Source organism: Triticum aestivum, chromosome 3A (genome assembly GCF_018294505.1).
Source record: "Triticum aestivum cultivar Chinese Spring chromosome 3A, IWGSC CS RefSeq v2.1, whole genome shotgun sequence".
In the NCBI taxonomy this organism is placed as follows: domain Eukaryota; kingdom Viridiplantae; phylum Streptophyta; class Magnoliopsida; order Poales; family Poaceae; genus Triticum; species Triticum aestivum.
This window is the reverse complement of record NC_057800.1, coordinates 304,707,157-304,727,206: the sequence shown is the minus strand read 5'-3', so window position 1 is coordinate 304,727,206 and position 20,050 is coordinate 304,707,157. Positions and strand designations below refer to the sequence as shown.

Sequence of the window (20,050 nt, the reverse complement as noted above, 5' to 3'; positions counted from 1 at the left end):
CAAAGAACGGGGATGAGGAAGTCGTACTCGACGTGATCCAAATCACCGGAGATCCTAGCGCCGAACGGACAGCACCTCCGTGTTCAATACACGCACGGTCAGCGTGACGTCTCCTCCTTCTTGATCTAGCAAGGGGGGAGGAGAGGTTGATGAAGATCCAGCAGCACGACGGCGTGGTGGTGGATGCAGGGCGTCACTGCAGCAGGGCTTCGCCGTTATACTGCGAGAGGGAGAGGTGTAGCAGGGGAGAGGGAGGTGCCAAGACACAAGGGTGCGGCTGCCCCCTCCCTCCCCCCCCTTTATATAGGACCCCTACGGGGGTGCGTCGGCCCTAGGAGATGGGAACTCCTAGGGGGCGGCGGCCAAGGGGTGGAGTGCCCCCCAAGCCAGATGGGGCGCCCCCCCACCCTAGGGTTCCCAACCCTAGGCGCATGGGGTGGGCCTAGGGGGGCGCACCAGCCCACTATGGGCTGGTTACCCTCCCCACTTTGGCCCATGGGGCCCTCCGGGATGGGTGGCCCCACCCGGTGGACCCCCGGGACCCTTCCGGTGGTCCCGGTACAATACCGGTGACCCTGAAACTCTCCCGATGGCCAAAACTGCACTTCCTATATATAATTTTTCACCTCCGGACCATTTTGGAACTCCTCGTGACGTCCAGGATCTCATCCGGGACTCCGAACAACTTTTAGGTTACTGCATATTCATATCTCTACAACCCTAGCGTCACCGAACCTTAAGTGTGTAGACCCTACGGGTTCGGGAGACATGTAGACATGACCGAGACGGCTCTCCGGTCAATAACCAACAGCGGGATCTGGATACCCATGTTGGCTCCCACATGATCCTCGATGATCTCATCTGATGAACCACGATGTTGAGGATTCAAGCAACCCCGTATACAATTCCCTTTGTCAATCGGTACGTTACTTGCCCGAGATTCGATCGTCGGTATCCCAATACCTCGTTCAATCTCGTTACCAGCAAGTCACTTTACTCGTACCGTAATGCATGATCCCGTGACCAGACACTTGGTCACTTTGAGCTCATTATGATGATGCATTACCGAGTGGGCCCAGAGATACCTCTCCGTCATACGGAGTGACAAATCTCAGTCTTGATCCGTGTCAACCCAACAGACACTTTTGGAGATACCCGTAGTATACCTTTATAGTCACCCAGTTACGTTGTGACGTTTGGTATACCCAGAGCACTCCTACGGTATCCGGGAGTTACACGATCTCATGGTCTAAGGAAAACATACTTGACATTGTAAAAACTCTAGCAAACGAACTATACGATCTTGTGCTATGTTTAGGATTGGGTCTTGTCCATCACATCATTCTCCTAATGATGTGATCCCGTTATCAATGACATCCCCATGTCCATAGCCAGGAAACCATGACTATCTGTTGATCAACGAGCTACTCAACTAGAGGCTCACTAGGGACACATTGTGGTCTATGTATTCACACATGTATTACGATTTCCGGATAATACAATTAAAGCATGAACAATAGACAATTATCATGAACAAGGAAATATAATAATCATTTTATATTGCCTCTAGGGCATATTTCCAATAGACAGGCCTCTGTTCTTGGGGCCCAGGGGCTTGCTTATGTAAGCAATGGGATGCCCTTCTTGTTGGAGAACTGCTCCCACTCCGTAGGCACACGCGTCTGTGTCAATGGTGAATTTCTTGGTGAAATCAGGCAATTGCAAGACTGGTGCTGAGACTAGTTTCAGTTTTAGAGTATCAAAAGCTTGATGTGTGTCACTTGTCCAAACAAACTGCTGGTGGTTTTTGAGGAGGTTGAAAAGCGGCCGGGCAATGATTCCAAAATGTTGGACGAACTTGCGATAATAGCCAGCGAGGCCGAGAAAGTCGCGCACCTCCTTAACGCAGGTGGGTGTCGGCCACTCCTGAACTGTCAGAATTTTGCCGGGATCGGTAGAAACACCGTGCTCATTGATGACATGGCCGAGGTATGCAATCTTGTTCTGTGCAAATGAACACTTGGACTGCTTAACTTGCCAGTGATCGTCTCGGAGTAGTTGCAGAACTTGTCCGAGGTGTTGTATGTGATCTGTCAAAGTCTTGCTGAATATGAGGATGTCATCAAAGAATGAGATGACACAGACACGGTTCACCGGACGGAGAGTGGTGTTGATGGCACCATTGAAGGTCGACGGTCCTCCGGCAACACCAAACGGCATGACATGAAATTCCCAATGCCCTGAGTGAGTCTGGAAAGCCGTCTTGTATTCTTCTCCCTCTGCCATGCGTATCTGATGGAAACCGGCGCGCAGATCAAGTTTAGAGAACCACTTGGCGCCGGCAAGCTCGTCCAAGAGCTCATCAATCATAGGCACTGGGTACTTGCTGACTACTGTCATGGAATTGAGGCGTATGTAATCCACGCAAAGGCGCTAGGAGCCGTCTTTTTTCTTGACGAGCAAGGCTGGTGAGGAAAAAGGACTTGAGCTTTTCTGGATCACACCGGCGTCTAGCAGTTCCTGAACTTGTCACTCAATCTCTGTTTTGAGTTCCGGTTTGTATCTGTATGGGCGCAAATTGACTGGTTGAGTGCCTGCCATCAGAGGGATCCTGTGATCGCACTCGCGACGTGGTGGAAGGCTGCGCAGATCTTCAAAAACATTCGTGAATTGTTCTAGCAGGCGCAGGACCTCAGTTGGGATTGGTGTGTCGGTTGCGCTGCTCCCATCCAGAGAATTGAGGTGAATAACATGAGCGACAGAGCCTTGCTTGCAAGCTTTGAGCAGTTCAGGGGCAGAGATCAAAGAACATTGTGTCTGATCAGATGAAACCGCTGACATTTTCAGTTGCCCACTTGGTGTTGTGACTGCCAGGTGCTGCTCGATCCAGTAAATGTTCATAGGGCTGTGCTTGCGTAACCAATCAATCCCCAATATTGCGTCGTATGAACCGAGCTTGATAACCTTGAAATCAGTCTTGAACTCGTGCTCATGCGCAATCCAGGAGCAGTCAGTGATATAGTGGGTGCAGGGGATAGTGGCGCCATCGGCAACGCGCACACGACACGGCCGTGCCAACAGAGTGATACCAGAGAGCTTGGAGGTGAAAGAACTGTCCACAAAAGAGGTGGAACTGCCGGAATCAACCAGGAGCAGAACTTCATGCCCTTGCACCCAGGCCTGGAGCTGCAGAACACCTGGGGCTGATGTACCATCTTCAGCTTGCCGGGACAGTGTGCACAAATTTTCTTCGTCAGAGATCGGTGAGTCTGGTGGCGATTCTGACGTAGCTTCTTCCATACTGAACATAGCGAGTAGTTCATCTACAATGTGCATCTGAACCGTAGGCGGACACACATGGTCTTTGCCCCATTTCTCGCCGCACTTGAAACAAAGTCCCTTCGCGTGCCAGAATGCGCGGAGTGCGGCCACCTTGCTGACTTCAGATGTAGCTCGGGCGGCGTCAGTACCGCGCCTATCTTCAGAATTGGCTGTAGGCGTGGTAGGTCGCCCAAAGAATGGTGGTGACACCGTCCTGGAAGCTTGGCCTTGGCCGCGGCTTACATACGAAAGACGCCCATAGCATGACTCGCCATCGGCCACTTCCTCCTGAAGTAGGGCCAGCGAGCACGCCGTGTCCAGGTCTGGTGGGCGCTGTACGAGCACCACAACACGGATGTCCGGTCGCAGTCCCTCGACAAAACGTGTCAGGAAAAATATAAGGGTGAGTAGATTCCGAGTATGAAATCAGGTGATTCATCAGAGATTCAAATCGCTCGATGAAATCAGCAACAGAGGTGGTTTGTTTAATGGCATAGAACTGACGAATAAGCATCTGGTGCTTATCACGCCCGAAACGAGTATAGAGAAGAGAGGCAAAGGCCTCCCAGTCCAGGCTAACTAATTTTTCTGTACGGACTGCAGCCAGATTCCTGCCGAACCAGAGAAATTGAGAGTTGCCATTGGTACGCGATAGGAGTCGGGGATTGAAAACATCTGGAAATACCGCTCACAGAGAGTTTTCCAGAGTTGTGGGTTCTCGCTGGTGAATAGGGGGAAATTCACGGGCGGTGGTGGCTGTCCATGGTGGCGAGAACAGAGGACGATGGGGGAGGTGGATAAGAGGGAACGAGCGGAAGGGAAGGCGTACCCGTGACCGGGAGTACCCCCAGTAACTCTAAGGTCACCGGTGGTTGCCCCCCGGTAAGATCGACATCGACGTGGCCACTGGGCCCGTGGAGGCTTCCTCACACGGCGGAGGGCGGCGGCGGAGTTGGAAGTAGGGGCGCCGCTCCACTCGACGAGTGCGGCGTGGCCGCTTGGAGCGAGGTGACTGTGGTTTCCAGCTTGGTGAAGCGGGCCTCTAGATCGGGCTTCCAGCGAAGCAGATCGTCGATCTGGGACGTCTGCGCTTGGAGCTGCTTGAGGACGGTGGCGGAGTCGTTCTTTGCATGTTGGTGTAGCTTGTCGAGATATTCCTTGAGTGTCGGATCCATGGCGGCGAGAAGGACCTGTCACGCGTGGATGCGGTGACGGGTTTCCAGGATGGATTGCAGCGGATCTGGTGGTGTGAGGTCTCAGATACCAGGATGTTAGGTACCAGGTCGATCTATTACAGACACAAGGCTCGAATTCGAATTACAACCAGCTTCTCGCTGTTCTTGGGGAAGAAGGAAGGTAGGTGGGGAAAACAAAGGAGAAGAGAGCCGCCGTTCGTTCTGATCCTTCCGGATGCCTCTCCCTTTGCGTGTGAGGGAATAAGTAGTCGTCGGGGCGACCTGGGCTCAGCGGTCCCATTCCGGCCCCATGAATCTCCTGTTGGGCTGCACTATCCTCTTGGGCCTGCTGTTGATTCTCCTTGTCACCAGGCCGTCATTGGTGACGTGGCTCGCTGCCATGGCAGCCCCCTTGGTCGTGGTCGTCAAGGCAGGTCGTGCGCTGACAGAAAACATGAACACGAAAGGATTTTGTGATTAGTGGACTGATTCTAATTAATGGTTGACAATTATGTTGCACCACTTATATGTAAATTGAGTTGTTCAATTTTTAATCAAATGTTTTTATTGTCTAATTTTTTTTAATATTATTATTTTGTTTAGGATGGACGGACACGTGGTCTAATGTAATGATAACGGGCAAGTAAGCTTACCGCGTTTTGTGTTGGATTTTTGCGAATGCGGTTGTGGCATGCACTTTTTGAAACAGTTTCAGTTCGTCTCGACATGCCAAGCATCTCACAACTCTGACGAACGATAATGGCCAATTAGAACCACACATGAACTCTGACGCATCATACGCGCGCATATGTATGGACGCGGGCACGGTTGGAGAGCCAAGCAAGGAACCGCCTAAACAAGAATCCTTGTAACACGGAAAAGAACGGACAACAAAATATATTTTCCTTTTTTTAGTGAATGAGTGTTTTTATTTTAGTGAACAAAATATATCTTCATCTCGGTCGTTAGAGTGCAAAATTAAACAGCAAACCAGCCATGAGTTCACAAATTTAACTGCAGAGTCAAGAATACAGCACGCCAGGATCGTACCGACGACCCTCCCCGTCACATTCAGCTGTCTCCAAGCTTGGCAAGTTGTGTGTCTGCTTGCCTCCATTAAGTGTATGCCTTGTCGCTGAAGCTTTTGCTTCTGGAGTAGCCTTTCTGTTATTGCCACGTTTCACTGCAGCAAGTCATCACCACCTTGGATCTCTCTCTCTCTCTCTTCGCTACCTATATATACACACGAACATCCCATTCCATTCAATCCTTCGTAGCATAATATTCCTGCAGTCTAGCCAGCTAGCTAGGTAGCTTGTATTAGTATCAGGAATTGAGAGAGAAGAGGAGGCTGATTAAGTTGGGATCGATCTCTAATAATCTGCAGCTATGGGGAAGGAGTGCCTTCCTACCGTCGCCATGGTGCTAGTGCAGCTAGGCTTTGCCGGTATGAACGTGCTGTCCAAGCTGGCCTTGGACACCGGCATGAGCCCCTACGTGCTCATTGCCTACCGTAATCTCATCGCCGGCGTGTTCCTCGCTCCCGGCGCTTACTACTTTGAAAGGTGCGTGTATGCATGCTTATATGGCTTCACAGCTACTCCTTCCGTCTGATAATATAAGAATGTTTTTGACACATTCTTATATCATGGGACAGAGGGATTAATTCGGTCCAGCTGCTGAGGAGATAATCTATGAATGTGTTTCTCTTGTCATCACCAAGAGCTTGTTTACATGAACTACATTTCTGTCTTCTTTTACCTTCTCGTGCAAAGAATTGAGGATGGTTTGTTATACGATCGATCTTTATCGCAAGTTCGCAACTCGCAATTAGTCTGGATGTGTCACACCCTAGCTAGTCATGCATTAGAGTGTTGCATCATGTTTACTCTTTCATCAGAAACTTGAAATGGAGATTTGTGAAACCCTCAGAATCATTTTTGAAAATGACCCAAATAAAAATTTCTCCAAAAGGGTCCAAGAAAATGCTCATGTTGCTCTCTGAAAATATTGGACAGAGATAAAAATCAAACCAATATTTTTAAGAGCTCATAGGTATTTATTTTGGGCATTTGGAATTAATGCATAAATATTTGCATTGGAAATATATTAGTTATATATATTAATATATGTCCAAAAATTATGCCACCTGTTGGGGAGCTCTGGAATAATATATCTAGCTCCTGCAAAAATTGGCATAAGATAATAAAATGATTTAATATTTTATTTAAATCAAAACAAATGTCAGAAATTAGAAAACAGAAATAAATAAAAGGAGAAGCTTACCTGGGGCTCCTCCCTGTGCAGCCCAGCAGCAGCTGGCCGGCCCAACCAGCAGGCGGCCCAGCCCGCCTCCCTCCTCTGTCGTCTTCGTCCTCGACAGAGGGAGGGGAGTGTGCCCGGCGCTCGCGCGCGCCACCGCGCCACGCCACCAGCTCGCCTGCCTGCCTGCCCCTCCCCTCCTCGTCTGGATGGCCTGGAACGACGCCACGCCCCCCCCGTACTCTCTCACTCTCCCCCGGTTCTTCCTCTCCTCTCCCTCGCTCTCTTTCTCCCGTGTCCGAACGCACCGTCGCCGCCGTTCGCCATAGCCGCCGCCACCGGCCTCCCCTCGCCTCCCCGACACGCTCCCCAGCTCCGCCGCGACCCCCTCTACCTCCTCGTCAAGCCACAAGACGCCGGACGCCCTGTGGAGCCGCCGTCGCCATCGTCTTCCTCCTCGGGCTCCGACCATCATCGCCGTCGATTCGCCGTCTCCAGCGCGTCCCCGAGCCCGCTTCGACGCCCACTGCAACCGCGGTGAGCTCCGCCACCGTTTCCCCCTCTTTTCCCCCTCGTTCCCGCGCCGTAACCCCGTTTCCCACCACGGCCGAACCTCCACCGTCGCCGAGCTCGCCGTCGACGCAGCTCCGGTGACCATTTGGTCACCCCGGCGAGTCCAACGAGTCCGTAAGGCCCCGTAGAGCATCCCTAGCGCCTTGCTTCGCTCGCCTTCGAGCTCCAACCACGTTCCCGTGCACGACCGAACCCCGGCGGCCGCAGCCGAGCTCGCCGCCGTCGACTCCGGCCACCCCAGGCCCAGCCACGGCCACCGCCCGACGCGCCATCGAGCTGGCTTTCCAACGCACCTAGCCGCACGCCGTTTGGAGCACCACAGAGGAAACCCGAGGCACTTGTACGCCGCGGACCTCGCCGGCGACTAACCGCCGGCGGGTTTGACCTGTTTGACCTGGGGTTTGACCCCCCCCCCCAGGGTCACTGACGCGTGGGCCCCGTCGGCCAGGTGGTTAGATTAGCGCTAATCATTGTTAATTAACCCCCCCTGACACTGACCAGTGGGCCCCAGCGCCACTAACCCTTAATTAGGATTAAACTAACCTCTGTTAAACCCCCCTGTCACTGACGTGTGGACCCCACACGTCAGGTTTGACCCCAGCCAGCCGCAGTTGACCGCTGACGTCGTGCTGACGTCATGCTGGCGCAATATATATATTTCTGGATTTAATTAAATCAGGAAATTCCAGAATATTATTTAAACTTCAAAAATTCATAACTTTTATTCTGTAACTCCAAATCAGACAAATTATATATGAAAAATGATCAGAAAATCCAATCTATCCATCTGTACTATTTTCATGCATGACTAAACAAGTTAACTTGATGTTTAATGCAGAACAAGGAAAAGCACTTTAAAAGGCCATGTTTGAGTTTGAAATTTGAATCTTTGATTCAAATTGGTTCAAACCCTTCTGGTCTTAGTTGCATTAGCCCAACACACTCATATTGCCATGTTTCATGCATGCATCATATTGTTGCACATTGTTTGGTGATGGTTGTGTATCGGTGTCCTTTGCGACAGGTTCTGCCTCCGAGGAGTACCGTGATTACCCTAACGAAGAACCGTATCAGTGCATCGACCCATCAGGCAAGCAACCAACCATTTGATCATATCGATACAATCCCATGTTCTCGCTCCTGCTCTCTTTTACTGCATTAAGACAACGCGTTTCAAACTGCTGTGTGCTACGGTAGTTGAACCCATTTCCTCTGCATGACCTGTCATTGCCACAGTAACTAGGTGAAACCCACTAGCATGTGTAGGAGTTGTATGAGCCATATGTATGTGTTGTTCCTACCTTGCTATGCCTGCTATGCTTAGAGTCGTGTCAGGTCTGGTTCATCTGGGTGATGGGCTAGAGTGAAATGATTATGTCGGTAATGAGAGTGGTGTGGTGAACACGATTTGGTAAAGGTATCGATGAGAGGCCATGTAGGAGTACATGGTGGGTTGTTTCATTGAAGCCGACCTTAAGCACTGAGATCTGTATGTGTGATTTAAGATACAGCTACTACCATGCATTGGGCCCGAAACCAATGGACCCTCTCGGCTTCTTATTCACCCTAGTTCTCCGTCCAGGAGTTGCAAGTAGTTTCTGGTGTTTGTAGCCTACTGGAGGCCGTGGACAGCGCTGACCGTAGGGGTGGGCTGTGATGCGGTAGGTACGTGGCCGGGTGTACCGAATACCCGTTAGGTATCTCGGGAACCCTGTTCACATCGTTCGGGGCCGTATGGGAAACCTCGGCCGGACTCCCTGCGGATGAACCTGAATAGGCGATAAACCTGGACTGGAGGCTTAGGTGATTAGGTAGGTCGTGGCCGACACCCACGTTGGGCTTCCGCTTGAAGGTTGCCGAGTACATGTCGTGTAAACGACGGTAAGTGGTGAGAGCGTGTATGAAGAAGTACACCCCTGCAGGGTTAACATGATCTATTCGAATAGCCGCGTCCGCAGTAAAGGACTACTTGGTTGCCTATACAGTTCATAGACAAGTAAATGGAAACTGCTAAAAGCCTCAAGATAAGTGTGAGTGCCGAGGATGGCTCTTCCATAGGGAGACGGAGGTGGATCCTCGGTAGTGTATTGAAGTGGTGAGTAGTGGACTCGTGTGCGCAAAACCATTTCAAGTTGGAGTATCGTAGGATAGTCTAGCCAAGAGTCAAAGCTGGCTTGCTGCAATAACTCCACCAACCCTTCTTGATAATATGCATGTATGTAGGATCTGATGTAAGTCTTGCTGAGTACCTTTGTACTCATGTTGCTATAATTTACATTTTACATAAGACGCTGCAACCCCTTCTGATGGGTTCTATGTAGACGTTGACATCAACGAGTAGGCTAAAGGCCCATGTGGTGACCCTGAGCTTGTGAAGGACCATGTAGTATAGCTAGGCTTTCCAAGTCTCTTTTATTTTACTAGTTGTCTGTACTCAGACAAGTTACTTCCGCTGCTGGTTTGTATGACTGTATGACTTGAATGTTGGGTCGTGAGACCCGTACCTTTGTGTATGTTATGTATGGCTCTCTGAGCCTTAAATAAAGTACTTGTATCGTAGAGTCATGTTGTGATGCTTCGTTATATTTGCACATATCGAGCATATTGTGTGTATGATTGAAATGCTTGGTATGTGTGGGATCTGACTACCTAGTTGTTTATCTTTAGTAGCCTCTCTTACCGGGAAATGTCTCCTAGTGTTACCGCTGAGCCATGGTAGCTTGCTACTGCTCTGGAACACTTAGGCTGGCCGGCATGTGTCCTTCTTCGTTCCTGTGTCTGTCCCTTCGGGGAAATGTCACGCATTGAGTACCGGAGTCCTGTTAGCCCGCTACAGCCCGGTTTACCGGAGTCCTGCTAGCCCAGTGCTACAGCCCGGACCCACTTGCTGATGACCGACACGTTCGAAGCTGGGTCATGGATGCCTGTCCCTGTAAGTCTGTGCCACTTTGGGTTTACGACTAGTCATGTCAGCCCGGGCTCCTTATCATATGGATGCTAGCGACACTATCATATACGTGAGCCAAAAGGCGCAAACGGTCCCGGGCAAAGGTAAGGCGACACCCGTGGGGATACCGTGCGTGAGGACGCAAAGTGATATGAGGTGTTACCGGCTAGATCGATGTGACATCGAGTCGGGGTCCTGACAGGATGTATATAAGTTTATTTGAGTCAAGATAGATACTTATAGCAGTCTTAATGAATTCGGCTTACATGGATGGTTGCAGGAGGAGTGGCATGGTGATCACCAAGAAACTACTAACCCAGATATTCTTTTCCTCTATTTTTGGGTACGTACGACAAACTTATCATTAATTCCAACAGCTAGTCTTCCTTCATCAGTTAGGACATGGCAAATGCCTAACTTGCAGGAATGCTCCTTCAAACAAACAACAGACAGGTAGGTAGCCACCTCCCCCCCCCCCCTCTTTAATGAATGATACACACTCTCGTGCTTATTCGAGAAAAAAGTTAAAAAAATAAACACTGAAACGTCCTCGTTTTGCTCTAGTCCTTTTCTTGGTGTCATCAAAGGAGCCCAATTACTAGGAACCTCCTTTTCTTTTCCTCTCAGGTTAAGCTCCTGATTTGTGCACTACACAGGTGCCTTATACGTCCAGGAATAGGGGACATGCCCTTACTCTCTGCTTTCTGTTGCCGATAATAAAAAAATACTCCCTCTGCAATGAAATATAAGAGCGTATATTTTTTTACGGAGAGAACATTAACCAAAGAGTTTATAGTGCTGCTAGTTCCAGTTAGCACACTACCAAATCGGTTTTTAGATGATTTAAGATGTTACAAAGGATCTTTTTAGAAGAAAATGACCAAATCCCTGGCTCCATTATATATAATAAAACCACATGTTCTTGGTAACAGCAAAGGCTGATGCCTTTTGCGGGCTAAAGTGCAACAAAAACAAAAAATACAGTTTTCATCTCGCGGCCCAGAGTAGCCAGGAGGAAGACTAAATGTTACAAAGGATCTCTACCTTCCTCCCTTTATTTTTCTCTAATAAACACATTATTGTTTGCGTAGAGGTGTTTTAAGTATCAAGTAACACAACTTATACCACGTTATAATATTGGCAAACTTTCTGAGATATTTGGGATGTCATCAACTCTGCCTCATTTCTTCTAGGCTAGCCCAAGCTTTGTCTGGGACAGCCACAAACCGGTGGAAACATGATCGTGGGACGAAATCTGATATTATAGAATCTACTGAAATTACCCTTCCAAAAAAGAAGAATCTACTCAATTATGATGCTTTAGGTCGTCAGATAAAAAAATCAAAATCCAAAAAAGAAAACAAAATATTTAGGAATTATATTGCGTGCAACATTGGCAATTTTGAAGTGCAAACCAGACATATGTAACGTAGGACAGAGTTGACGTGATATAATTCCATATCCATCATCTTCCGTGACGTACTGGCCTGGCCATGCCTACATTAATTAATTTATTTATTAGGCGTGGTGTGTGTGAGTGATGCAGCGCGACGCTGAACCAGGTGTTGTACTTCATGGGGCTCAAGTCCACAACGCCGACAGTGGCGTGCGCGCTCAGCAACACACTCCCGGCATTAACCTTTGTCATGGCGGTCGTCCTCAAGATGGAGACAGTGAGGCTCGGGACGCCCTCCGGGCAGGCCAAGGTTTTTGGCACCGTCGTGTGCGTCGGCGGTTCCATGATCATGCCCTTCTACAAGGGTCCGCTACTAAAGGTGTGGGCATCCCCGATGCACTGGCGCTACGCGGAGCACGCGACTGACGCGACAGCACTTCCCAGCGGCAACGCCGCCATCGTCGGTGACGTCCTCATCATCCTCAGCTGTGTCGCCTAGGCCGTCTGGTTCATCCTCCAGGTACGCACCATCATTTCACCAAGACCAAGCTTGTTTCCAGCAATCATGCATTGTTGGTGTAGGCGGTTAGTTTTTGATAATGGTCGATCTGTAGAGCAAGATGTCGGAAAGGTTCTCTGCGCCCTACACCAGCACGACGATCATGTCCCTGATGGCCGGGGTGCAGTGCGCAGGCGTCAGCGCTGTCATGGACCGGAGCGTGTCGGCGTGGAAGCTTGGGTTTGACATCAGGCTATACGCCGCGCTTTACGTCGTAAGCTCATCCATCCATCGTGTCGTGACGACCTAATTGATCCAACCATGTTTTCCTGATGAGATTGAATTATGCAGGGGGTGGTTGGCTCCGGGATCGCGTTCACGGTCATGTCGTGGTGCATCCAGTCCCGCGGCCCGCTGTTCGTGTCCATGTTCAGCCCGCTGATGCTCGTGGTCGTGGCTGTGGTCGGCTGGGCCATCCTCGAGGAGAAGATACACGTCGGAAGGTACCACTGCGCGCAAACTACACACAGACACAGCTCACGCGACCCCTGTTAACTTTTGGCTGTTGTGGTCGTTTGATGTCCTTGCAGTGCCATCGGTTCTTCCCTCATCGTCGCTAGGTTGTATATGGTGCTTTGGGGCAAGGGGAGGGAGATGACCGGGCCGTCTGACCTCCACGGTGATGGCGGCGGCACGGCTCTAGAGACCATGATTGTCCTGGAGCTCAACTGCAAGGATGCCAGGAACGGAACACCGCCATCTTGCCGGTGTTCCGTACTACCAGTCCCAAGCACCAACTTGAGACGATCCCAAACGGCACTGACTGGTAGATGCTGGTGACCACACAAGCGCAAGGCTCATGGATTGCGCATCATACATATGTCATCGTCAGTTGCACTTGCAAGTGCAGTTGAGCTACAGCTCACCAGAACGCGCCCGCACACACGCAAGAAAAGAGAGAGGAGAAGTTAGAGCATCCTCTATAATGAAAGTTTGAAATGTACTAGTATCTGTTATCCCATTTTCTGGTAATTTTTAAGGGACATTTCTACTTTGCTACAAGCCCCTAAACACATCAATATAGAATATCTCTCCATACGCTTTCATTATTTGTACTCCTAATGAAGCAGTTGGTAGTTTCCGTTTCAATTTTTTTCGTCTGACCTCCCACCTTCGTCTGATTTTTTCTCATCTGCTTATTTTCGTTTCACCTCACACCAACATCTTCTCGTGTTGGTTTTTTCATCCTCCCAACAAAAAAATAGGAGAGGGCAACGTTGCCTCCCGCGAGACATCGCATCATCTTCTTCATGTCTCCCGCTGGACTGCCAGGCTCCACCTCACGCGGACGCCTCCCTCACGCTCGCCTCCCCGCGTTGCAGATGCCGGCCCTTCTCTACTCCGCCGCCACCCCATGCATGTCGAGGCACTGATTGCCAGGGCCGTCACCGCACCATCACCGATGGACGGGACGACCTGGAGCGGCGACGGACGCCTACACCCCAATCCTCGCTGGCACCCTGTGTCGAACGACGGCACCGGTGCATCGACAACCGACTTTGCACATATGCCTTATCGTGGACCTGGACCGATGCCGCCCGGGCAACAACACGACGCCGCTACAGTATGGTAATGCAAACCCGCCTCCCCTTCTCTGTTCCGAGTCATCGTTAATCATCCCAGTGGTCGGACCAGAGGTGGCCGATGCCGGAGGATTGGGCTAGCCATTGGCATTCTATCTAGCAGCTTGTGGAGTTGGCAATGTTGCTGCTGAAACCTTGATTGTTTCGTGGTTTCATCGTGGGACAATTGGACTTTAGATGAACACAGACACAACCTTGTTTCCGGGATGTTGCCATCTTGTTGTATGCAAAATTAACTATTGTACTTTGTAAAACTGAAATTTGTGCAAGGGTTGTTGACTAATTTTTTTGATTAAATGCTTTGTTTGTTCTTTCTCACCTTTGAACAAAAATTTGTGCAACTTTGATTCCATCCAATTATTTGAGTTGATTCATCATGAATTATTTTCGTATTGCCATACAAAGTATAGAATATCAAAGTACTACATCTGCTGCTAGCATTTTACAATTTAGCTTCAGTTATTTATTGGTGTGCATTTTTTGCTGGAGAAATTTCAAATCGTGGTTTAGATATTACGAGCTAATATTTATCGAGATATTTACAAGACTTTGGAAATCTTGTTATGTACCTACTCTACCTCTGTCCTCCCACTGTCCATGTGTTGTGTCCGCTCAAGAGAAGGACTCGGATCGGAGTCCATGTGATGTGTCCGTCCAGGCGAAGAAGTGCTCGAGCACACAGCCAAGGGATGGCTGACACAAACTTTGCTTGAACCATCCTCCTTTGCCATAAAAAGGTGTCGAGCTTCTCTACCGAAACCTAGATTCAATGCAAGCTCACGTGCTCGAAATAGCCATATGCCAGAAGCCTCCAATCTCACCGTCTCCACCAACTTCACTGGAACATTGCCGACTACGCTGGAACATTGCCAAGGTGAATTCATGCGGCCCCAACCCCTCCTCTCAATTATTTGCACTCTACGCACATGATATCCAAGGTAAATTCATGATTTTAGTTTACCTTCATACCTTCTTATTTAAAATATAAAAGGTTTGTGTCTTGATGTGTTGATAGATGCGGAAATAGTTCATGATATAGACTTTAAAATTTTGTTTCTTTGATATTTGAGATTTGCATTTCCTAGTAAGCACTATGTAAAATTGTAACTAGATCACAATTCTTGATGGTTATCTATTTTCCTTGGATCTTTAGAAGAATGTTAGCCTGAGAAAATTAGACAAATCAGTTGTATGTAACTTCGCAAATTTAGTATGGCGGTCGCGTTTCTAAGTTTAATATAGAAGGGATCATACACCATGTGAAAAGTCATGTTAATAGGAAGCCGAGTCGCATGCAAGTGCATGTATAAGTTCACTCTTATTTTTATTAGAGATAATTTGCACAGTGCTTATCATAATTGTGTCGGCTGCAAAAAATACCAACTGTGGCCTTGTTAAAGTGATGGTCCGCATGCCCACTTCTATGCTAGAAAGCACTAAGCCGCACTTGAAGTAATATCTTGAGAAGGAGAAAGGTTATATTCTACAAAGGGTGTTTAAAATGTTGATTTGTTGGAAAGATGGACTGCAGAATATACATTGTGTGCCTACTTGGAAAAGTAAGTAGACGTAGTTTTGTGAGTACTGAATAAGGTTCATGTAGGGAAATATTAAGGTTGAACGAGTACAACATCAATGCAGCATTCAACCAACATGCCATCAAAGCTATCTTGGTGGCTGCAATTTTTTGATGATTGATTCTAAATTGGCAAGGAGGTTTGTACAATGCCATGGCTCCTCCTGGATCAGAATGAGCCACCTTTAAATGTGGATCCTTCATTCACCTATTTCAGATCCTACCCTAATGTTATCAATGATCTTGTTCATTTTATGTTTACGGTTACGAAACTTGGTGCACTATTTTTTGCCACTTTTGACCAATCTACAAAATAAAGCAAAATATGTAGTGTCAGGCACAAGGTACCATGTGCAGTCAAATTTACCAAGGTATGATCATTCAGCCGCTCCGTTATGCAAAGAAAATATATGCACTTAGAAATAGAAGAGTACTAAAACAGCTATATTCTAAGGTGAACCAACTCATTTGCTAACTGAACCAGAGATGCTAAGCACATGTTTGGTGGCAGCTCATTTACCCTGATTCTAAATATATGTTTGAATCATTGCGTAGGGTTGGTGTAAGAACAATTTTATTGTCCAACTTTAAAACCCATCTCTGGACACTTTTAGAGGCCCTAAAATGTGATCATTGGTTTAATGTAGTTGTTGTATCTGCTGAGGTGGGTACCCATTCATACAGTAGTTAAGCCTGTTAGCTCAACCTTCACCATGTATCTATTATCCTTTGTATGCAAGCTCTACCTTCAGTTTTCCTATTAATATACGACATTAAACTCTGTTCTTTGCTTTCTCTGTTACCATGTTGCAGCAGAAAACTCAAATCCAACAATATTCTTGGAACGGTATGGGAGAGCCAGTGGAGAGATAGAGAGAGGCTAGGATGTGGTGCAAGTTGATATGTCTCGAATGTATATATAATTTTTTATTGTCCCATGCTATTATATTATCCATCTTGCACGTTCTATATGCATTATTATGCTATTATATATCATTTTTGGGGACTAACCTATTAATCTAGTGCCCAGTGCCAGTTACTGTTTTTTCCTTGTTTTTATCTTTTACAAAAAATCAATACCACACGGAGTCCAAATGAAATGAAAAATTTTAACGATTTTTCTTGGACAAGAAGACACCCACGAGAAGCTTCGGGAGGAGGCCAGAAGAGCCACGAGGTGGCCACAAGTCGAGAGGCCGCGCCCTAGGGGGCGCGCCTCCAGGGCTTGTGGGCCTCCTTGAGCTCTTCCAACCCTAATCTCAGGTCTATAAATTCTCAAATATTCCCCATATACCAAAGGGCACAACAAAAATACTTTTCTGCCGCTGCAAGTTTCTGTCATCGTGAGATCCCATCTGGAGACCTGTTTTGGTACTCTGCCGGAGGGGGATTCTATCACAGAGGGCCTCTACATCAACCTTGCTGCCCTACCGATGATGTGAGAGTAGTTTATCACAGACCTACGGGTCCATAGCTAGTAGATAGATGGCTTCTTGTCTCTCTTTGATCTCCAATACAATGGTCTCCTCGATGTTCTTGGATATCTATTCGATGTAATCTTCTTTTGCGGTGCGTTTGTTGACAGCCGATGAATTGTGGATTTATGATCAGGACTATGAATATTGTTTGAGTCTTATCTAAAATCTTTTATGAATGATTAAGATAGCTTTGTATTTCTTTCTGATCTACTGATTTTGTTTGGCCAACTAGATTTATTTTTTTGCAATGGGAGAGGTGCTTGTTGGGGAACGTAGTAATTTCAAAAAATTTCCTACGCACGCGCAAGATCATGGTGATGCATAGCAACGAGAGGGGAGAGTGTGATCTATGTACCCTTGTAGACCGAAAGCGCAAGCGTTAGCACAACGCGGTTGATGTAGTCGTACGTCTTCACGGCCTGACCGATCAAGCACCGAAACTACGGCACCTCCGAGTTTTAGCACACGTTCAGCTCGATGACGATCCCCGGACTCCGAACCAGCAAAGTGTCAGGGAAGAGTTCCGTCAGCACGACGGCGTGGTGACGATCTTGATGTACTACCGTCGCAGGGCTTCGCCTAAGCACCGCTACAATATTATCGAGGATTATGGTGGAAGGGGGCACCGCACACGGCTAAGAATACCGGGAGTAGGACTCCTACTAGGAGGGGGAAGGAAGTGGGGAGGGAGAAGGAAAGGGGGGCGCCGCCCCCCCTCTCCTGGTCCAACTCGGACCAGGGGGAGGAGGCGCGCGGCCCACCCTTGCTGCCCCTCTCTCTCTCTCCACTAAGGCCCATATGGCCCATTACTTCTCCCGGTAGGGTTCCGGTAACCCTCCGGCTCTCCGGTTTTCTCCAAAATCACCCGAAACACTTCCGGTGTCCGAATATAGCCGTCCAATATATCAATCTTTATGTCTCGACCATTTCGAGACTCCTCGTTATGTCCGTGATCACATCCGGGACTCTGAACTAACTTCGGTACATCAAAACTCATAAACTCATAATATAACTGTCATCGAAACCTTAAGCGTGCGGACCCTACGGGTTCGAGAACAATGTAGACATGACCGAGACACGTCTCCGGTCAATAACCAATAGCGGAACCTGGATGCTCATATTGGCTCCTACATATTCTACGAAGATCTTTATCGGTCAGACCGCATAACAACATACGTTGTTCCCTTTGTCATCGGTATGTTACTTGCCCGAGATTCGATCGTTGGTATCTCAATACCTAGTTCAATCTCGTTACCGGCAAGTCTCTTTACTCATTTCGTAATACATCATCTCGCAACTAACTCATTAGTTGCAATGCTTGCAAGGCTTATGTGATGTGCATTATCGAGAGGGCCCAGAGATACCTCTCCGACAATCGGAGTGACAAATCCTAATCTCGAAATACGCCAACCCAACATGTACCTTTGGAGACACCTGTAGAGCTCCTTTATAATCACCCAGTTACGTTGTGACGTTTGGTAGCACACAAAGTGTTCCTCCGGCAAACGGGAGTTGCATAATCTCATAGTCATAGGAACATGTACAAGTCATGAAGAAAGCAATAGCAACACACTAAACGATCGGGTGCTAAGCTAATGGAATGGGTCATGTCAATCACATCATTCTCCTAATAATGTGATCCCGTTAATCAAATGACAACACATGTCTATGGTTAGGAAACATAACCATCTTTGATTAATGAGCTAGTCAAGTAGAGACATACTAGTAATGTTTAGTTTGTCTATGTATTCACACAAGTATTATGTTTCCGGATAATACAATTCTAGCATGAATAATAAACATTTATCATGATATAAGGAAATAAAATAATAACATTATTATTGTCTCTAGGGCATATTTCCTTCAGTCTCCCACTTGCACTAGAGTCAACAATCTAGATTACACAGTAATGATTCTAACACCCATGGAGCTTTGGTGTTGATCATGTTTTTCTCGTGGAAGAGGCTTAGTCAACGGGTCTACAACATTCAGATCCATATGTATCTTGCAAATCTCTATGTCTCCCACCTGGACTAGATCCCGGATGGAATTGAAGCGTCTCTTGATGTGCTTGGTTCTCTTGTGAAATCTGGATTCCTTTGCCAAGGCAATTGCACCAGTATTGTCACAAAAGATTTTCATTGGACCCGATGCACTAGGTATGACACCTAGATCGGATATGAACTCCTTCATCCAGACTCCTTCGTTTGCTGCTTCCGAAGCAGCTATGTACTCCGCTTCACATGTAGATCCCGTCACAACGCTTTGTTTAGAACTGCACCAACTGACAGCTCCACCGTTTAATGTAAACACGTATCCGTTAGAATCGTCCGGATCAGTGTCAAAGCTTGCATCAACGTAACCATTTACGATGAGCTCTTTGTCACCTCCATATATGAGAAACATATCCTTAGTCCTTTTCAGGTATTTTAGGATGTTCTTGACCGCTGTCCAGTGATCCACTCCCGGATTACTTTGGTACCTGCCTGCTAGACTTATAGCAAGACACACATCAGGTCTAGTACACAACATTGCATACATGATAGAGCCTATGGCTGAAGCATAGGGAACATCTTTCATTTTCTCTCTATCTTTTGCATTGGTCAGGCATTGAGTCTTACTCAATTTCACACCTTGTAACATCGGCAAGAATCCTTTCTTTGCTTGATCCATTTTGAACTTTTTCAAAACTTAGTCAAGGTATGTGCTTTGTGAAAGTCCAATTAAGCGTCTTGATCTGTCTCTATAGATCTTAATGCCCAATATGTAAGCAGCTTCACCGAGGTCTTTCATTGAAAAACTCTTATTCAAGTATCCCTTTATGCTATCCAGAAATTCTATATCATTTCCGATTAGTAATATGTCATCTACATATAATATCAAAAATGCTACAGAGCTCCCACTCACTTTCTTGTAAATACAGGCTTCTCCAAAAGTCTGTACAAAACCAAATGCTTTGATCACACTATCAAAGCGTTTATTCCAACTCCGAGAGGCTTGCACCAGTCCATAAATGGATCGCTGGAGCTTGCACACTTTGTTAGCTCCCTTTGGATCGACAAAACCTTCCGGCTGCATCATATACAACTTTTCTTCCAGAAATCCATTCAGGAATGCAGTTTTGACATCCATCTGCCAAATTTCATAATCATAAAATGCGGCAATTGCTAACATGATTCG

The 20,050-nt window shown here is 47.6% G+C and overlaps 1 pseudogene; it reads left to right on the top strand.

Annotated features, from left to right (window-relative positions):
* Nucleotides 1-5,869: 5,869 nt before the first annotated feature.
* Nucleotides 5,870-13,173, top strand: LOC123058312 (WAT1-related protein At1g09380-like; annotated as a pseudogene).
* Nucleotides 13,174-20,050: the final 6,877 nt, after the last annotated feature.